Genomic DNA, 20982 nt, shown 5'->3' on the forward strand with positions numbered 1-20982 from the left:
CGCAATATTTTTCCAGTCTGCATGAGCTTATTCACCCTTGCTAGTTCTTCGAGAAGCTTGACGACTTTTCCAGTAAGATGTTTGCGATCCGCGAACTTATTACGTCCATTTGGACAGCATGATTAAAAATGAAATATTAAAGCTCTCGCGCTCCACTAGAGGTGACATATTGAACATTTGTGCAGCCTAAAGTAAACCAGAATCGAAAACACTGTTATCGATACCGAAACCAAAACAGAGATACTCCACGGGTCTAAAATGTCGGAAGGCAAAATTAGCCAGTCTAACCAGTCGCTCAGCTCAGGACCCTCGCGGAAGTGCAGCAGCTCAGCCGCAGGGCCCTACGGCAGTGTCCAATCTTCACCGAAATGTTTCTCTATAGCGTCATTGCTGAGCTCTGATCAAGGTCACTTTTCGACCTACACTCTCGTCGCCTACACGTGCCGACAAAAAAATAGTTGTTCGTACGTCATTGACTCTCGAAAAATGACGGCCTGACTTCGCCGTTTCTGTGGCATCATTGTGAAGGAAATGATGACCCAGCTGACTTGATGTCGCGAGGGACGTCATCCCCTTGTCTTTCTGGCGTCGACTTTATGGTGGCAAGGTTCCAACTGGCTTCATGATCCGCAACTCATTCCTGCTGAGTATACTGAATTGCTAGAACAATTTGAAGACGGTGAAAATGCTACAGGGGCCTCCATGTATCCTTCTGCAGCGTTTGTTTCGAGCACTATAGCCCGCATTAAGAGATACAGTATCCCGAAGAAACTGTTTAGAGTCATTGGTTGGATCTACCGTTGTGCTGGAACCGCGTCGTCGAAGCAATCTTCGACTGCTGAATCATTAACCGCTCCAGTGCTTCATAACGGGGAACAATACTGGTTGCAAAACATCAAGAAGGGATGTTCTCCGATGAAGTGCAAATGCAGTGCGTAGGTAAAGGCCTACCATTCACAACTCCAGTTCGTCGGTTATATCAATTACTCCACGGAAGTGGTTTACATCATGTCAGTGGTCATCTGCAGCAGCTCCCTGCCTCCTTAGACGTCAGCCACCCAGTCAAGTTACCAGCAAGGCACGCACTCACCTCTCATTGTTTTAGCTACGCATGGGTGCGTACTCAATGGCGGAGTCGAAGCCACGCTTTGCTGGTTTCGAAAGAGGTTTTGAATTGTAAAACAGGACAGCAGACCGTTAAAAGGGTGCTAAGCAGTTGTTTATCTCGCAAAGATCATACGCCTGTTCCGAGACAGCACCATTCGCTCCGTTGCCGAGGCATAATCCCCGAAACAAGCTTGTTCACTGTTGGTTTACATTACTGCGGGCCCCTCTATACGCGAGATACAGCTGCTATCAGCAAAACAGCATACATTTTGATCTTCTCGCATGCATTCACTCGCTCCGTACATTCAGAATTGATAACAAATATGGCAATGAGCACCACACTTTTGACTTGCTGTCGTTTCCTCTGGCGGCGTGCAATCCCCAACACCATATTCTTGGACAATGCACGGTCTTTCCACAGTTGTGCGCCAGTGTTTAAGACCGCTCTGCCGGCTCTCCAAGAATACGCTGCTCACGTCAAGATTAAAAATTCTGAAAAAGCTCCCTGGGAGGGGGGAGTGGGGGGGGGGGTGGCTGGTGGGAGCGCCTCATACGGTCGACAAAAGATGCATTGCGACGCTCGCTTGGATCCAGTAGTATCAACGACGAGGCCTTCTCTACCGTTCTCTGCTACGTTGAAGCGGTCATAAACAGCAGACCTCTTATTTGTCTTTATAGAAACCCGGATGAACTGCAACGTAAGCTTACTCCATCGCACGTCTTATTCGGAGATTCGCCGTATGCTTTCCGCGAAGAGGCGGCATTCCCGATTGCACGTCATTGACAAGAGCAGACTTCCTCTGCCACGCGCGCTATCGCCAGCGTCTGACAGAAGGGAGGGCCATGAAGAAAGAAATTCAACAAGAATGGACACTCCGGGAAAACACTAAGTATCTTACGCCTAGTGTTCGGCACATCCGTTAGCGGACGCGAGTATCGGAAAAACGCGAATGTTAAATGGACACACAGGGCGATGCTTTATATTACAGCGGAGCTGTCTTAGGCTAGTTTTCAGCGTTTTGTGATGTGCGTAGGCAAAAACGATGGCGGCGTCTATAGAGCTAAAATGGCTTAAATAGAAGGCAAAATCGTATCAGCGTATGTGTCCCAGTTGCGTTTCAGGTGTGCGAAAACCAGTGATGGATGACGGATGATGGTTGGATGCGCTGTGAACGACAGCCCGGCCGTTACCTTACCTTACCTGCCTTACCGATGACGGACGAGACGCTTGCAGTGGAATGTGCCGACGCGTGCGCTGTACAGACGGGGTTCGGAATTGCTGCCGCCACTGTATAGTGTTACGTTTCGCCTATGACGTGCGCTGTAGCCGGCGCGGATTCAACGGACGCCGGGGCTTCGTTCCAAGCGGCGGACATTTTGGCCCGTTCGGAGCGGCCGCGACGCATCCCCGCCGAGCGCGTCCCGGCATGTTTCAGTGCCACGTGTCTTCGTGTGTGCGTGTGTGTGTGTGTGCCCACGCTTGTCAAAGCGCGGCAGCTGGGGAGAGGAGCTCCCCCAGTGTGAAGCGAGGAGGTCTGAACGGCGCCGGCCCGGCTGATGCGTCACCTCCTTGTCTCTACATGTCTTTCAGTCCGTCCGTGCCTCGCTGTCACGTGGTGTCATCTCGTGACCTTCCTTCTTGCCCGCGACGCCAAGAGTATAAGAGCAGCTGCCCCCGGACGCCAGGAGAGAGGCTCCGATTTCTACTGTTGAGTAACGTGCTCTCCCGTCTCTCTACTTCGGTCGACCTGACCGCCCGCTCTTTGCGATGCTAGAATAAACAAGTTGTTCTGTTAGCAGTCGCCTCATGCTTTGCTGGGACCTTCGGATGCTTCCAGTGTGCCCCAGGCCAACGCTACCCTTGGGGTTTGCGACCCATTTGCAACAACGGGCGCCAACGGTCCGGTTGCAACAACGGGTGTCAGCACTGAGGTTCCAACAGCTGGTGGCAGCGCTGAGGTTCTAACAGTCGGTGCCATCGGTGCGGTTCAAACAATACGTTCATCCCGGAACGTCAAAGAAGGACCTTGAAGATTCGTTTGGGTGGATCCTCCCGGTGGACCCCAATCCCATCGTAATTGTTGGTGACTTTAACGTCGGTGTGTCACTTCCCGACGGAAAGTGATTCTTGGAGCCTATCTTCGAAAGATTCGGCCTTCAATGCTACACCAAGATGAATTTCTCCACGCCCCGCCAACGGTGGTGCATTAGACCGGACGTTCGCTGAGAACATCTCTAGTGTCAGAGCCCATTGCCATCTATCATAGCGGCTATAAAGCCATAATTATTGGGTTCATGAGAGAAACGGAAATACAAATGAACATACCCACGTGCACAATGGTGTTATATTGCTCTGTTGTATTATTTTATTTTTTTAATAGTTCTATACTGCTCCGCTGCACATCCATCTTCACAAAGTGGAATGGTTCTGAAGTCTTTTTTTTTCCCGCTAATAGAAAAATGTCTGCCTATAAAAGAAAGTACACTTTAGAACCTACTTATCGTGCGTTACCTAGCGACAAGACAATGGCGCCCCGGACGCACCAAATGCATGCGTCATGTGATAGACACGCCAATGAAGCGAGCAAAGCCGGCAGCACATGTGAGCCCTTACCTCTTCACTAAACAGCGCCACACTCCCGCAAGCGCTTCGCGTTGATTTTCAGTAGATCGACGTATTTGTAGCATTTTTCACCTATTTTAAAATGTGAGTCCTACGACCGAGACGAGAGCTCCTTGCGTTTTCGGACACCTAATGCAAAGGAATAAATGGACGAATCAGCGAGCTAAATGTGACTTCGAATTTACAATTCGAGTTAATAAAACACATCTCCTACTCTTAACAAGAAGTAAGCGGTCGTTGGCTCACGTTGGTTAAAGATCGATTCCTTTTTTATATTTACCATAAACCAAATCTTCTATCTTAAATCTTCTAGGCTAACTCCAGTGTACTTTGGGCTTGGGCTTACGTACACAGAAGGATAGTGTGCCTGTATGCGCTATCGCAGGGCCTTTCTTTTCCTCACGCCACCAGCACCGCTGCTGGTAGAGGGTGAGCAAGTTGTTGACAAGTGATAACAACCATTTTACTCTATACAGATTAGACCACCAGATGGAAAGAACACCGGCACACCGCTTTCTTCAGCTGTGATGCCATCAGTATAAGCAACGGTGCGTTTCCACCGTAGCAGGAATAGCGCACGCTTACTAAACACTTTTGACCTATTCGGCTGCAGCAGGGATCTCACTTAATCGTGCGCACCGGAGCAGTATATACGCTCACCCTCGTCGCCAAGCGATATCGTTTCTGCAGCATCTCTGAGCACTGTGGGGCGCCGCTCACTGGGCTGCACGAAATGCACTGAAGGTGCTTAAAGCGTGAAAGTTATTCACTCTGTGGTGTGCGGGTTGATCGTTATCGTCTACAACAGTTATTGCGCATTGGCCGCGAATTGGCCATCGCTTTATAACCCACCACGCCTCTACCTACCATATTAGAAAGCTTTAGATTAGCGTTTCTCGCCTTATGTAAGTTCAATTCAAGCACCTGTGCAAACGTAAGAAGGAGGTTAGAGGGCAGGGCGGCCCTCCCTTGCCCTGTGCCAAACGTATCCAAACCAAGGTAATTCATTAACAAGCATGTGTTGCTAAGCCGATGCGCCCCGTTTAGGCATGCGGGCGTCAAAATCGCTAAGCGTTCTCAGAAATTTAACACGCTATGCACTCATAACTAACGATTCAGGTGAGTTTACAGGAAGCGAAAGCTCATTGCAATAGTTGCTGGCGATCAACTAGAGCGAGAGCGTAGCCATGACGAGAATTCACGCTGAAACGAGAGCCACCGGTGCCGCCATGTCGGACAACGATATTTCTTTGCGCGCGTAAACATTACGAACGTTAAGCTCGCCAAATACTGCATGCTACCATAGCGCACGTAAACCACAGAAAGCCAATAACGTTCGGAGCATGCGCAGTAATAACAACGCTGCTTTAAATTTTCGGTGTGAACCTCCGTCATATCCAATAACCCTCGTATTGTAGTGGGAGCCCCGATTGAGTTTGGCTACCCTTCACACAAACAACAACTAAGCCATACACTCACAGGACAGACAAGGCGACAGCTACTGCTTTGCAAGTTTATAAACATGTGGCACGGGTTTGCACCAGTAATCAATTTTTTAGCTTAAACCATAATCGCAGCTTATGCCACGCCGCATCAGCTCGTTAACTGTTGCTGTGTTTCAGCCACATTAGATAAAGCCATAAGCGAGAAAAACACCACCAACCACCACAAAACCGCTGGTAAGAGACAAATAGAACTATTCACTTCAAAAGCTTTTGCATTCATATGGAATAAAGAAAGTGCGCTGCACCAAGAAAAACTTAGCTGATACAAACGACACGGCGTGTGTCCGCCGCCACGTCCGAGTTGCACCCCCACCGCGGGCTCGTAGTACGTTGGCCGGCTCCTTGCTGAAGCCTGCACTGTCATTGCTTGACGTGCCCTCTGCGTCACGGCGCGAGGTGAGTTTTTCCCCCTCGCCAGAAACCTAACTGATTCCCATGCGTTCTAGGAGTACCTTTTTCATTTCCCCTCCAGCATCATGATCTCACGCGGACTGCTGAGAAGTTTTTCTTTACGAGTAGTTTGTTTTGAAACGAGAACGAAGACAACCGTCCTATAAATGCCCTAGGAACAACATTGCTGTTCTCTTCCAAATACACGAAGAGGCTATTAAGCTCCGGATCTTCTCGTTGCTGTTCACGAAGTTTTCCGGGCTTATTATTCCAAGGAAGGCGTCGTCATCCTCGTCAGCTTGCGGTGGCGGGTCAATGGGGGTGCGTGATAGGTAATAGGCATCAGAGTGTTTTTGTACAGACTTGTAGGTTACAGTGATCTCATATTCTTGCAGTCTGAGGCTTCACCATGCCAGCCGTCCTGAGGGGTCCTTTATATTCGCTAGCCAACACACGTGATAGTCCCTGACGACGTTGACTAGCCTGCCATATAGGTAAGGGCGGAATTTTGTTGTAGTCACAGCTGTACCTAGGGCTTGCCACGCCCTAAGGTTGGTAGGTCAAGCTGACCTTGCTGGACGCATGGGAATGAAACGTAGTTGATCTCGAATCCACGGGCCCTACATATGGTATGGCATTCTCTTTTTCTTCTAAAATGAATGATCTGACTCTTAAGAGAGTCGCACCGAAGTATTGCAGCAGAAAACTCCCAGCGCAGACAATTTTTCTACATTTTTTATTATCCATTCATCACACGAAGAAAACCCCAGTAAAGAAAAAGTTAGTTTTGTGATCGAGAAGTTCCTACAAGCAGTACTAGCACTTGAATACAAGGCAAAACTCCTGTCCTCTGGAGATGTGCTTTTCCAAGTGTTCCACAAGAATCAGAGTGAAACTCTACAAAAGCAAGAAACTGGCAGACCTGAATGTATCAATCACAAGGCATCGCACTCTGACCGCAGTACAAGGCATAATATCAGATCGTGAATTGCTGAAGGAAACAGAAGCCAACCTCCTTGAAAACCTCGGAAATCAAGGTATGAGCGCTGTTAGGCGTATCACAATACGACGCAGTGATGAGGAGATCAACACCACGCACCTGGTATTGGCATTCAATGGCACAAATCTTCCACAGTCGGTGAAGGTAGCATTTCTATGATTCCCTGTACAGCCCTACATCCCGAGCCCGTGCAGATGCGTTAAGTGTTAGAGGTATGGCTACGGCACGCAGTCCTTCTGTGGGAGGTTGGCATGTGTCTGTTTCGCAGAACATGGCCACCCGACTGAATGCTGTGAGCCAAAAATCCAACAAAGAATGCCAACGGCGATGGGTCCCACGCCGCTTTCTCCCGATTATGCATTGCATTTATGAAAGAAGAGTAAATAATACAGCTTAAGGCCACATGACACACCGCTTATCAATGGACACGTCAAAGAGACGCAACGCTTCAAGGTACCGCCTACGCCAATGCTGCCCGCCGGGGGGTGGAGCAGAATGTGGCTTCAACGAGATCTCAGCAGATCTTAGCTGATCTGGTCCCGTGCCAACCCTCTCCCTCTTGAGAGGAGCCATTGACTGTTCCAAAGAGCCTCTCTCAAGAAGTGAGGCCAGTAACTAAACTCCTCGGCGAAAAAAGGTTGGGCAGAGAACACCACCGCTTACGGAGTCTCCAGTTCATTACAAGACGCGATGGAAGTTGTCCCGAGCATTTCACGCTTGGATGCCACGATTTCAGCTTCTAGTGAAGCAAGGCCAGCAAACCGAGACTCGATATTTGGTGAACAGGCATCCAACACCTCGGACGAGGTCATGGACCCCACTCCAAGCGCCTCTGAGGGCGTTGCCGGCCAAAAAAAAAAGAACACTGGCGCGCATAACAGCGCACAGGAAAGACGTAACTTAAGCTAGAAATCTGCTCTTCGCAGAGCACACCTCCCTACCCGATTTAGCCATGACGACACAAATTACGCAGTCGAACGTCAGGGGGGTACTACATAGCCTGGATGGGCTAAATGAAATACTCTCGGAATTCAAACCCAATGTGCTCTGTGTGCAAGAGACTTGCTTATATACACTAATACCATGAACTTCCTAAAACAATGTCTACTATTTAGGAAACAACGCGAAGGCGCTGATGCGTCTTCAAATGGCGTTACAGTAGTGGTTCAAAAGATGGTTGCATATCAAAACGTAAAACTTAAAACAAACCTAGAAGCCATAGCTATCTTAGCCGTGCTCTTCAATAGGCTTATAATGGTCTGTTCGCTCTAGATCCCGCCGGAATAACTTCTTGATAGCGTGGAATTGGAAAATTTAATACGAACTTCCAGAGCCATTAATCTTGTCAGGAATATGAACGCTCACAATACGTTGTTGGGTGACTTGATGCAAGAGGGTGTCTCATGGAAAAGTTCCTTACGTCGCCAGGTGCTTCTCTGTGTAATACAAAATGATGCAACTTATTTCAACCAGCACACAAGACATTCTGCCATAGATTGCGCAATAGGATCTGTAGCACTCATACCGTATTTAGAATCGAAAGTGATAAAAATTCATATAATAGCCGCCATTTCCCACTATAGCGCTACAGACAATTCAACATGATCCTGCTGACTTTTCGAAAAAGTAGAATTTGCAAGCAGATAACTGCGGTAAATTTAAATAACTTTACTCCATATGATTTGACGCAACTAGCCATTCCGGGGCGGCAGAAATGTTTACACATGTCACCGAGCACATCCTTCATGCCCCACAAGAATCAATTCCTGAGTCTTCTAGACGGAAACCTTGGTCAAAGCCTGGGTGAAACCCCAATTGTCAAGAACGAAAGAAGAAACAAAACAAAGCTTGGAGTGTATGCGCCCGCAACCCTACAAGGGTCAACTTCATGGCCTTACGACGATGCAAGCCAAACGGCTGCCGTATCCACCGCATTCTGAAAAGAACGAGCGGCACAATATATATCTCATCTGTGAGCCATTACACAGATGCAAAAAGTCTATAAAATGATAAATTGTGAGGAGGCTCAAAGGGAATACATTTAACCCTCTTCCACTTGTTAAAGCACTCGGAAACACATTGTAACTACGAGCCGTTACATTAGGGAACCACTTTGAGTATATATCTAGCTCACAGTTATACACGCCTAATTTCTCAAGGTATGGAAAGGTCGAGGAGTCAAATGGAATAAATACTCGGAAGGCAACTCCAAAAGCTTGCAACCAACCTTTTTCCATGCAGGAACTAAACATTTCGCTAGACTCGTGCAAAATTCCTGCACCTACGGTGGCTAGAATAGCACATGGTATGATGAAAATGTGACCTGAAAGTATGTTAGAATACTTGCTTGGATCGTTTAATACACTTTATGCTACAGGCAGCCTCCCCTCTAGGTGAAAAGAAGCCGTAGTTATTCCGATCCTGAAACCAGGAAAACACCCTACTTTTGTAATAAATTATAGACCGATAGCTTTGACGAGCTGCTTGTGTAAAGTATTTAAAAAAAATAATCAATCATCCTTTTACATTTTTGCTAGAACACAATGGCACACTAAATCAGCAACAAACAGGCTTTCGATTTGGAAAAAGTACAAATGGCAGCCGTGTAGTTCTCTAGTCATATATTCGCGGTGCGTTTTTGCACAAGCAATATTTCCTATCAGTACGTTTTGATCTGGAGAAGGCATATGACACGACCCGGCACTGCGCTATACTTCGGGATCTGTCAACGTATGGGGTGTGTGGTAATATGGTCAACGTAATTCGTGATTACCCATGGGAAATGAAATTTCACGTCAGGATTGGTAAATATTTGTCAAAAATATGCACGCAGAAAACGGAGTCTCACAAGGAGGCATATTAAGCTATACTCTTGTTCTTGTGAAAATGATCTCTTTCCGTACCACATTTCCAACAAGAATCTCCTACGCAGTCTATATCGATCACATTGAGATAAGTTTTAGGCAATGCAATTTTAGCATCTGAGAACGCCCAGTACCGGTATGTGTAGATCACTTTTGTTGGTGAGCGAATGAGAACGGCTTTACTTTTAATAATACAAAAGAACTGCATGTGTTTATTTTCAAAGCTGCTAGGGGTAGTTGCTAGAACACGTATTCAAATGAACGGGTGTACACGCGCTATACAAAGTGAGCATAAGTCTTTGTGCTTTATTTCTGATAGCAAACTAAGCTTCACACCACATATTACGGAAGCAAAGAGCACAGGTCTGAAAACTATGAACTATTTTAAAGTTTATCTCATTGTTCGTGGGGAATTTATACAAAATGTCTCATGTCTCGTTTGAATAGTCTTTCGAGAAGCTGTTCACACTACGGATGTATTGTATTCCAATCAGCATCAAAAAGTGCTCTGAACATGCTCGACCCTGCATACAGCCTTGGCATTCGGCTCGCCAAAGGAGCCTTCCGCACCAGCCCGATAGCAAACCTTTATGTTGGATCAGCATAGAGAAAGTCAGGCCAATGGCCACTCAAGTACTAACACATATATGGCAGCCTTGATTATGCCCTGAAGTTTCTTCTTTCCGTGAACATCCGTACAGGAAAATAATAAATGATGCATCGTCCCAGCGTCTTTTCAGTCACCGCCCATGGATCCACAAGCCATTCTTTTTAATAACTATGACGATGGCTGAACAACTTCAGGTACTGTTGGCGCAAATCCGAGAAGCCGAAATGAGAGAATCACCTTAGCCACGCACGGAAATACAATCCGACACTTCATATCAGAAAATCGACAAACGCAGGGACACACAAGCAGCCGCCTCCCAACACTTTTTGTCTCGGCTAAATACGTATCGATTTGATGAATTTTACACTGATGCCTAAAAATCTAAAACTTCCTTCTCTTGTGCGGCCTTAGGACCCGCTTTTTCAGTCTAAGGAAATTAATAAACATGCAAGAATATTCAAAGCAGAGACAACGCATTATCGCAATAGAACATATCACGAAAGAAAATATTTAGGAATTTGCAATTTTCTGAAATTTCTTGAATGTCGTACGGGTACTGCAATCAGGAACGCCACACGATAACCCCATTCCTAATTTCCTTATTAGAAAATCTTTGCGCAGCTCAGCGAAGCCGTTGCCTTATATTTGGTCCCCTAACATTCAGGAACACCGGACAATGAGAAAGCTGATGCCGAGGCGGCGCAGGCAGCGCATCAACAGGTTATTAATAGATAGAAAGTGCCGTACCGTGGCTTCTGCGTTATGGCCATCACCGGCGTTCGCAATATGACTGGAATGGAGAAACTGAGGACAAACACACACTAGATAAATTCGCGACTTATGGCAGCACTTTTTGCCGGTGGTGAGAGACGCAAAGTCATCTCGTCTCGATTGCGCATAAGACGCACGTATAGCCCACATATTCATCTTTTAACAGCTAGAGCGCCACCAACGTCTTTGAGATGAGGAGAGCCTTTTTCGGTGGTGCATCTAACGTTATGCTGCCCGAGTACAGAAAGAAAGCGAAGGCAACGCTCTCCAGAAATTTTTAGTCACCAAATAATTATGCACCTCGCTCTCTTACTTTCCGATGTTCTTATGCTTTCCTATAACAGATCAATAAATATTTTAAGAGACGGCGATTAAAAAAAAACACATTTTTTTTTTCAGCCTAGCCTGTAGCCTTGTCCTCCGCGTGGAAGGCATTGGTTAACGGAAATTATTGTAGTCGCTGGCAGCCTCGTATTACTCGCCAAGGCACGAGTAAATAAATGAGCATGCCTGACTCCGCCCATACATACCAAACCTTCCTTTTTGCTGCCCGTCATTTTATTATAACGTAAACATTATCTATTTAATCACCTTTAATAAATTATGGAAGGCTTACTTTAAACTTCTCGGTGACCACATCGGCCAGATACACCTACTTCAGTAGACCCGTACAGATTTGTTCAATAATATCACCGCAATTAATTCATCTAACTCCGGTCAACAATAAATGCAAAGTCCATTGCATTCTTTGGCCTAGATGAACACCGAAGATGTCCTTGTGCTATAAAACATCATCAATTATTAAGACTTTTAACCAGTAGAATAAAACAAAACTCCTCCCACATCTTGAGGGAGCCCTAGAGCGTATGCCACTAGAGTGCAATTGGCAGAATAGTTATCCCTGCACAGCTATCAGGATTATAAAGATCACCCACTGCATTTTAAACGGATCTACAAAAAGAAAGCGTTCATGGAAAAAAAGTTCCAGCCAGCAAAATTAAGCCAGACGTGACATACAGCGTGATATTATTGTCGGCATTAAACGCCTACAATGCAATTGGCGAAAAACGAGAAATTGCTCGGCAATTGGATTTTAATAATACTTCCCAAAGAGTTATACCGACCGCATCACCCCAGGGTCGGCTCCGCTGTAGCAGTGGATGTTTCGGATTCCTGGACTTGATTCTCGACGACGATGAAGTCACCGCTCTTGTGGACGCAGGAGCCGACTACTGCGTCTTCAGTAAATCATTCGCTGCTCAATCGAAGAAAGTCAAGACAACATAGGACGGCCCTTGAAGTTCGGCACCTAGGAAACATCTGATACAGCCGACTGGAATATGCCCCTCAAGAGTTACAGCTCACAACCGGACTTGCTCTGCGACGTTTCTTACCATGCAGCGATGCTCACAGCACGTTATGCTCCGCATGAACTTCCTGAACCAACATAGTGTGATCATGGACCTGAAGCCCGAGTCCATGACGCTATCCGAAGACAAAGTGATACCGCCGAAGAGTTCTTTGAGATACCATGTGCTGAGTGCGCTCGAATATGAAGTCAGTACTACGCCTCGCTCCAGTATCATTATTTCCGTGGGCACCCAAACTCCTGCAGACGCAGAAGGCGTCGTCGTGGTTGAATACAGTGGGCTTCTAAGTGCAATGACGAGAGAACTAAGAAAAGGGAAGCAACATGTTGGCTGGAAAGGAAGAAGGAAACGAAAAGCTCGTGGAACAGGGCGATACTGGAAACGATCGATGAACGACAGAAAGCACCAACAGAACATACGCTGGCAACAAAGGCGCAGTTGCCGCTGGATACCGCAGCAAAAAAAAAGTATACATACCATGAAAAAAATATATGGTCCAAATACTGGTTCAAGCAAAGACAAAAGTTTTAAAAAGTTTAAAGTGAACGTTGGTTATCGGAAATGCGTAAGAAAAAGAAGGCCGTGCCTTGAATATTTTGGAACCACATAAACTTGTTAGAGAGGAAGTCTGGAACAATAAAACGCTACAAGGTTATACCGCCTCCCTTTAGGCTGATTAATGATGGAGGACCGAAAAGCAAGGCGGACCTATTTAAAGCAGTAGAAAAAAATTATGAGATAGGTGAATACCAGACACTTGGTGACAAAGTAGAATGAATTTTATTTATAAAGGCAAGAAGGACAACGACAGAATTCACTAATATTACACCTGTATATAACATTGGCAATGTACAGGTTAGAAGTGCAGGCAAATTAGTTAAATATACAAGCACGGGCAGAGAATAATGACACATTGACAGAACTTCATAATGGCTTCAGAGTCGGTAGGTGTCTGTACGATAGCTCATTTGTTCTTACTCAGTGTACTGAAATATGAAGACAAGAAAGAAGGCTGTTAAATGTGGCTTTTTTAGACACAACCGTAGTTCTGGAAGGGGAAGGCCTAGGCAGCAAATGTATACAGGCTTTCAGAGAGATGTGCCTAAAAAATACTGTTTACGTTAAATGGGAAGGGATGCGGAGCGAGGAGAAAGTTCTTATCACCAAGGGACTGAGGCAGGGGTGCTGTTTATCGCTCCTGATGTTTATGATCCACATGGTGAAGATGGAAAGGCCGCTAGGGGGAATCAATATCGGGTTTAATTTCTGAGACAGACATGCGGGCACTATAGTAGAGCAGCAGCTCCTAGGTTTGTTTGATGCAAACGACATTGTGCTGCTCGGTAACAAGCAAAGTGATGTGCAACGTCTGACTATCTGGGTACAGGAAGGTGAGAATTTAGGATTTAAATTTAGGGCTGAAAAATAAGGATTTATGGTATTCAATGAAAACATTCAACAGACGGTGTCAATACATAGCCAAGAAATATGGGCCAAACAATGAAACCCTCCTTTCCTCAGTAAGGAAGCCTTCATTGCGGTGAGGCCACCTTATGTCACTTTGAAAGCTTCCTAACTGAGGCGCCCTCGGTGAAGGCCTCCTTGGTACTTCCTCAGCATAAGCAGCCAAACAATGAAATCTTCCTTTACCTCACCAAGGAAGCCTTCATTGCGGTGAGGCTACCTTATGTCACTCTGAAAGCTTCCTTACTGAGGGGCCCTCGGTGAAGGCTTCCTTGGTGCTTCCTCAGCGTAAGGTAGCTCCAAAGCTATCTTCATGCGTCCTTACGCCGCTCCTGGCCCTGAACGAGCGCTTCACCTCACTGCTTAACCACGTGGCATTCGCTTGCGCATGCGCACTGTCGCCCACCTGCGGAGAAGCGCGAGCACGGTACGTCTTGCCAGGCATGTTCGTTTCAGTCACGCGTGCGGCATGAAAGCATTGCTAGGCGCGTTGCAAGACGCCGGCGTGCCAGCGTTGCTGGAGCACATCAAGTTTTGCACTGTAATGCTCAACTTTTTTTTTAACTTTAGTAAACAAAACTAGAAGAAAGCGTCCACGTTTCTCTATATTAGCTATTCAATTTAAAGATTGTGCGACGATACAACATTTTTAATAGAACAATGGTGTTCGCGGAAAGATTTGAAGAAATAATCTCGAACCCAGGCACGCGGCAACCGCTCCTTAGGTGAGGACGGGTGAAGGGAGCTTTCAGAGTACGCTTGCTTCTTCCATCGGTCCTTCGCTGTAAGGAGGCCTCACGTAAGGTTAGGAAGCGCTCGAAGGAAAGGAACGTTTTATTGTTTGGGCCAAGCTACCTTCATGGGTCCTTACGCCGCTCCTGGCCCTGAACGAGCGCTTCGCCTCACTGCTTAACCACGTGACGTTTGCTTGCGCATGCGCGCTGTCGCCCACCTTCGGAGAAGTGCGAGCACAGTACGTTTCGCCAGGCACGTTCGTTTCAGTCACGCGTGCGGCATGGAAGCGTTGCTAGGCGTTGCACGACGCCGGCGTGCCAGCGTTGCTGGAGCACATCAAGTTTTGCACTGTAATGCGCTACTTCTTTAGGTTTAGTAAACAAAATTAGAAAAAAAGCGTCCACGCTTCTTTATATTAGCTCATCAACTTAAAGATTTTGTGACGATACAACCTTTTTTATTGAATAGTGGTGTTCGGGTGTTCGCCTAAAGCTTTTAAGAGTTTGACGTAGTAGTTCTGCGGAAACCCGCAAGGTGGAGAGAAGTAATGAATAAAGGGAAAATGAGACATCCACCTGTTCGTAGCAATTGCTACAAAGGAAACCCATACGGGTTCCTCGAAAGGAAAGCCTCATAGTTGAAGAAAAATTCGTCCTGGTCCGGGACTCGAACCCGGGACCACCGCCTTTCCGGGGCAGCCGCTCTACCATCTGAGCTAACCAGGCGGCTAGCAGATGGCAGGGCGAAGTCGAATTTGTCGACAACACGAAGCAAAGGCAAGAGTTTGACGTAGTAGTTCTGCGGAAACCCGCAAGGTGGAGAGAAGTAAGGTGGAGAGAAGAAGCTTTTAAGAGATAATCTCCAACCCAGGCGTGGCGGCAACCGCTCCTTACGTGAGGACGGGTGAAGGGAGCTTTCAGAGTATGCTTGCTTCCTCCATCAGCCTTCGCTGTAAGGAGGCCTCACGTAAGGTTAGGAAGCGCTCGAAGGAAAGGAACGTTTCATTGTTTGGGCCTAAAAAAACAATAAAAGCAAAGGACAAAATAAATGCAGCCATAATGAAGCACAGAGCACTATGCGGATACAATAGGTGCGAGGTGCTCCGAGGTATGTGGAAAGGTGTATTGGTTCCAAGACTTACATTTGTGAATACGGATGTTTGCTTGAAGCCAGGGCTGCAATCAGGACTCGCTTGGAACCAAAGGTCAGTGGGTCACCTCACATTGGGTGGTCACGCGAAGACTACAAATAAAGCTGTGCAGGGTGATATGGGCGGGACAAGTTTGGAAGTGAAGGAAGCTTCCAGTAAAATTGATTATAAGCAACGACTGAGAAATGCGGAAGAAAGTAAGCGGGCTGGGAAAGTGTCTAGGAGTTTGTACAGGAAAAACATTGACTCACAGTGGAGGAAAAGAACCAGGAAGCTTACCAGCAAGTATGCGTTTTATAGGGTGAACAACACAGCAACAGAGTAGCTCAAGCGGAAAGTCAGAGAGGCTGAGATAATCTCATGATTGGCGACCGTGGAAAAGGAACCTCCTATGAGTAACTACTTAAGAGGAAAAAAACGAAATCAGGAAATCGACAATCTATGATAACTGAAAGGGAAGCTCCTTGCTTTTACTAGCGAGATCAGGATGCCTTAGAACGCTAAGTTGTGAAGCGAGCTACACCAAGGAAGAAGAAGCATCGGCTTGCTGCGGTAAAGCTAGGGAAACGATGGAACATGTTTTATTAGAATGTGAAGATATCTGCCGAACTGTCGGTTTAAGCTTTTCTGGCTTCGTTGAAGCTGTTGGTTTCAGCGACAGCAGGGGAAAGGATGTCCGCAATAGAAATTTGTAATAGGTGATTGGAAGTTTGCTGACAGAAAAGTAAGAAGACAATAAACAACGGAGGCATACAAAAACAAAGCTCCCAATTGTTGAGCTTCAAGAGAAGGAAGCAAGACGATCTTGTCAGGAGGGGCTTTTCCTTTGTTGGACGCATCGACTGGCATCTCAGTGCAGAGGCACAACTAAAAAGGAAAACCCGCCGATATAGCCTCCCGGGTTTCTATAGTCAACGCACAATAGCAAAATGACCGAAACGCTGGTAGGCACGCAGACAGGCGGCATGGTGGCTGCCCGAACGGATCTCGTCAATAGATAGCTTTGCGCCCGTGCAATCCGAAGGGCCGCATTACGCCGGAGTATTTGGATGTTACAGCAATAGTGGTCCAGAAAGTTTGATGCTGGGAATTCCTCGTGACTTTTTTCTAATCATAGGAGGCTCTATTCTCGACACGCATGGCGGCTGCACGGCCGCTATTATCCGCCATGTTTGCTCTCTGATTGGCTGTCGAGAGCTCACGTACCTTGAAATTTGTGAAGAAAAACGGAAGTTTTGAAAAATGCAATTTTTCGTTTTCACCAAGATGACAAAACGTGACGTGGGGCTGGAAATTTTATCGACTAATACATTTTTTTTAGTCCTTGGCAGCTATGTTGCGACATTAGTGCTTCAAAAAGAAAGCGTGTGGTAGTGCACAGTAGCCAATGAAATGCATCTGCGATTTCGCGATTATGTGGTGGCGATCCAAGAAAGGCTGCATGTCAGCTTGCTGATTGGCTGAAGGAATGTGCCGTGGGGAGCTTCACCGGAAGGGCTGTTTCGTAAACGTCAATTCGACGTTGCGTGACGTTGCGCTGGGCCGCCATTATTTGTGGTGCAACGAGCCGCGCGAATTATGCTAATGAGCAGCCGTATGCAATACCCGCCGAGATGAATGCGTATCGCCACATTTTCCCTGTCGTTTGGTGCGATAAAAATATTTTGTTCATAACGCATCCTCGTACTACTTGCATCGCTCTCGGGTGTTGTTGGCATTTGTGTTCTGGGCCATCATTTTTTTTTTAAACGAATGCGTTTCTATAAAATAATATTGGTTGAACATAGCAAACTTTCTGCAACGTTGTCCACTTTTCCCTGATGCGTTTGTATTGTATTCAAGATTTATGCCTCTTCACATAATCAGAAGTTATGACAACGGCGTCTTTTTAATTTATAAAGAGGAATGTACGCAAGGCGGCGCCTTGAAATTAGATTGTTTTAGTTGAGCGTCTTTTCGCTCTGCTAAGCAGCTAAGCTAAGCGGAAGCGCGAATACGCATGCGCCATCCGCTTAGCCGTAAGCTGGCTAGCGGAGCCAGGAACACGGTACGCTAGCCCGCTGCCTGAGCGGAGCGTGCTGCGCAGCGCTTTGACTAGCGTTGGCGTCAAAAAGGATTGGATTGGCTGCAGAAAGCAAGCGCGCTGGCTATCACGTGGCGTTCCCCAAGATGGCGCTTTATTTTCCATTGGATAAAATGGATCGGTAACGCATTACAAGCGGACGTCTAGATACTTCATGGAGAAATAAGTTATGTATATACATATATACGTTTTACTCTACAGGAGTGATCATAAGGTGTTTTTATTTTTTTTCATTACCCTGAATTTGGCCAGGGGGCACTGCAACTATGAAAGGTCCACTCCGCTACGCTAAACGTGTAACTAAAACGTGAAAATCGCCCTCCGCTCCGCTGCGGCTTAGCCGGGCAGCCCGGAGCGGAGCGTACCGTAAAGACGCTCAACTAAAACACACTATTTCTATGCTATTTCCTCACACAGTGCGAGCAGCCAGGGAACTCAACAAGAGATGGCAGCGTCGGCGCATGCGTCGTGCTAGCGGATACCTCTGACACGCGCAACGCTATCGGTGATATTCGGCCGTTTCTCAGCCAGCGATGCATTTGCGTTTCGCGAGATAGCGATAACGACCCCTGGAACATGCGCTCATCACCACTGGTAGGTAGCGTATATTGTGTCAAGGTAGAAAACAGGCGCGTAGGCGCGAACGTACGATGACTCATTCCGTTTCCCAGTTACACGCTTCCTAGCTAATGAAGCAGACAACGGAAGCAAAAAAGCTTTTTGACGGAATAATTGTAGGCTTTAAGCTAGCTGCTTTATTTTTTACTGGGGAAAAAAACTGCTGTGCTTTAGCGAGAACATTAGGTTCGGTGCCTTCATTTCAGCTTCTTAGGCAAAACGTCAAGTTTGCGTCACGTTACGAAAGCAAAATGGGGCCATCAGTGCCGCGTCTACGTCATGCGTCGAAGAATGAGGCGGAATGTCCAGAATAGAGCCCAGGTATGACATTAGGCAAAATAATGACAAGAGCTTCAAGGCGTAACCAGCCACCCGTTTCAAAGAGGACGCTCGTAGCATCCATTGATTCATCCATCCAGCGTCTACTACTCGACAGTGAAATTTGCGTCGCAAGAGCAATCGCTCCATTGCGCGGAGAAAAAGCGAAAGCAGTGCTGTGAGACTGCGGTCAAGAAATCGAGAAGGGCACGAAGATTGCCTGCATGGAAAAAGTTACAGCAGTTAGCAATACGTTGGTACTCTGAGATTCAAACGAACCTACAACGAAGCTCCGTGTTACCCACCCAGCTTTCCATATTCACCCAAGTCTTCCCAGGCATAAGCAAGCACAGCTTAAATGTATCCTCAAGCCATACAAAGACTGCTTCTCGTCGTCATCAAGTATTCGACAAACCCCACTTGTTAAGCATCGCATAAAAAACGAATAATGTGCTCAACCACTCCACCAGAACCCTTATCTAGTTTCTGCACGAGAACATCAATCCATACTTCAACAAGTCACGAAACGCTGCGGTTCGACATGATCTAGCCTTTGAAAAGCCCGTGAGCGTATCTTGTTTTCTTGGTGATGAAGAAGTATGGAACTCGGTGTTTTTTCACCGTATATTGTCGGCTCAGTAAAGTGAATGCAATTAAATCTAGGGTTTTTCCGTATGCTCACGAGGATTCAAAAGAAGCACTACTAGCGACGCTTGAACTACGACACTGCCCATTGGGTCAAGACGTGCCGAGACTGTCAGCGACACAAGACACCCCCGAGAAGGCCGGCGGGATTGATACAGCTAATCTAGCCTCATTGCGAACCGTTTGAGAAGACAGGAATGGACTTGTTGGAGCGCTTTCTGACGTCAACATCTGAAAACAAGTGAGTTGTCATAACTACCGACTAATTTACCAACTACGTGGACACGAAAGCCCTGCCCAAAGCTAGTGCGGCGGAAGTAGCGAAATTCTTCGTCGAGGACATCCTGCTGCAGCATGGTGAACCAGGAGCCCTCATTACCGACAGAGGAATGGCTATTACTGCAGAGCTTACTCAAGCTATCCTGCAATATAATCAGACAAGTCACCAGACGGCAGCCGCCTACTATACGCAGATGAATAACCTAATGGAACTGCCGAGCAAGGCGTTCGCCAACATGTTAGCGATGTACGTCGACATCTAACGCACCTTTCGTACGTAATCTTCGCTTACAACATGGCAGTGCAAGAAACAACGCGCTTCACGCCGTTCAAGCTGGTTTACGGAAGGAACGCGACAATGACTCTCTACGCCATGCTACCTCATGTCACCGACGAAGAATGGAACGGAAAGCTTGTTTCGTCACATAGCAGATAATAAAGGCCCATGCTATATTGCCATCGGCTTAAGGCTGACGGTGACCTGGGGGGCCCACACGGTGCCCTGGACTTGCGTACACAGATCGAAGCTGGCCAACACGGTCTCCCATCGCTCAAGAGAAGGAACTGGTAATAGTGCCGGCGGCGGCGGCTCTTCCTAGCATTCCCAGAGAATGTGGCCATAAGTGGCTAACTCGCCACAAAGTCTACATACCGGGTCATAGTCTCCGGGATACATGCGTGATAATAGATAAGGGTTCAAAAAGTAGTGCGTATGAAGACGTCTCCATCTTGTCTCTTGCGCCTTATCCAGAGACTTGCCGGGTGGAGAGAAAATGCATCTTCCCAATTTGTAGTGATTGGATATGTGATGATAGGAAACCAGCCCATCCCTTTAAAAACTCGTGGGAACTAGCTGGCCCTCGACTCGGTTAAAGAAGCATCGAGCCTTATTGGGGACTGCCTCGTTTCCCGGATTTACTTAGTGGGCTCGAACCCAGATGATCTCAATTTCCCTGGCTGAGTAACTGGCCTGCCTCAACATGTGTCCCACCGCTTTTGAAATCCTCCCCCGCACAATACGGTGGATGGCTACTTTGGAATCGCTGAATATTACATCAGCATTTGCGCTAACTATTGCTAATGCTATCGCCATTTCGTCCGCTGTCTCGGAAGGCCTTGTCTTGACCGCAGCAGAGACGATGAGACGTCAGTGCGAGTCCACCGCTGCCAGTGAAAACGCTTCGTCCCGTGTGTATTTTTCCCCCTCCATGTATACCGCTGCTTCATCTCGATCGTATTTATTGTTCAGAGCCTTATCTCTCACCTTCCTCCTGCCCGTGCGATATGCAGGGTGCATGTTTTTTGGCAGAGGTTTTATTATAAGCGCTTTCCAGACCTCCTTGGGTACCTGCGTTTTAGCGTCCGGCACTGGAACTTGGGTTCCTATTCCCAGACGTTCGAGTATGGCCCTTCCAGCAAACGTGCTCGTGAGTCTACTCAGCTGCATCGT

At 47.0% G+C, this 20982-nt stretch overlaps 1 non-coding gene across 1 annotated transcript; it reads right to left on the reverse strand.

Moving 5' to 3' along the window:
- Window positions 1–15089: 15089 nt before the first annotated feature.
- TRNAS-GGA (transfer RNA serine (anticodon GGA)) lies at window positions 15090–15164 on the reverse strand. Its single transcript has one exon. It is a non-coding gene; the product is annotated as a tRNA-Ser (tRNA).
- Window positions 15165–20982: the final 5818 nt, after the last annotated feature.

This window comes from Dermacentor albipictus, chromosome 2, assembly GCF_038994185.2.
Source record: "Dermacentor albipictus isolate Rhodes 1998 colony chromosome 2, USDA_Dalb.pri_finalv2, whole genome shotgun sequence".
NCBI lineage: Eukaryota > Metazoa > Arthropoda > Arachnida > Ixodida > Ixodidae > Dermacentor > Dermacentor albipictus.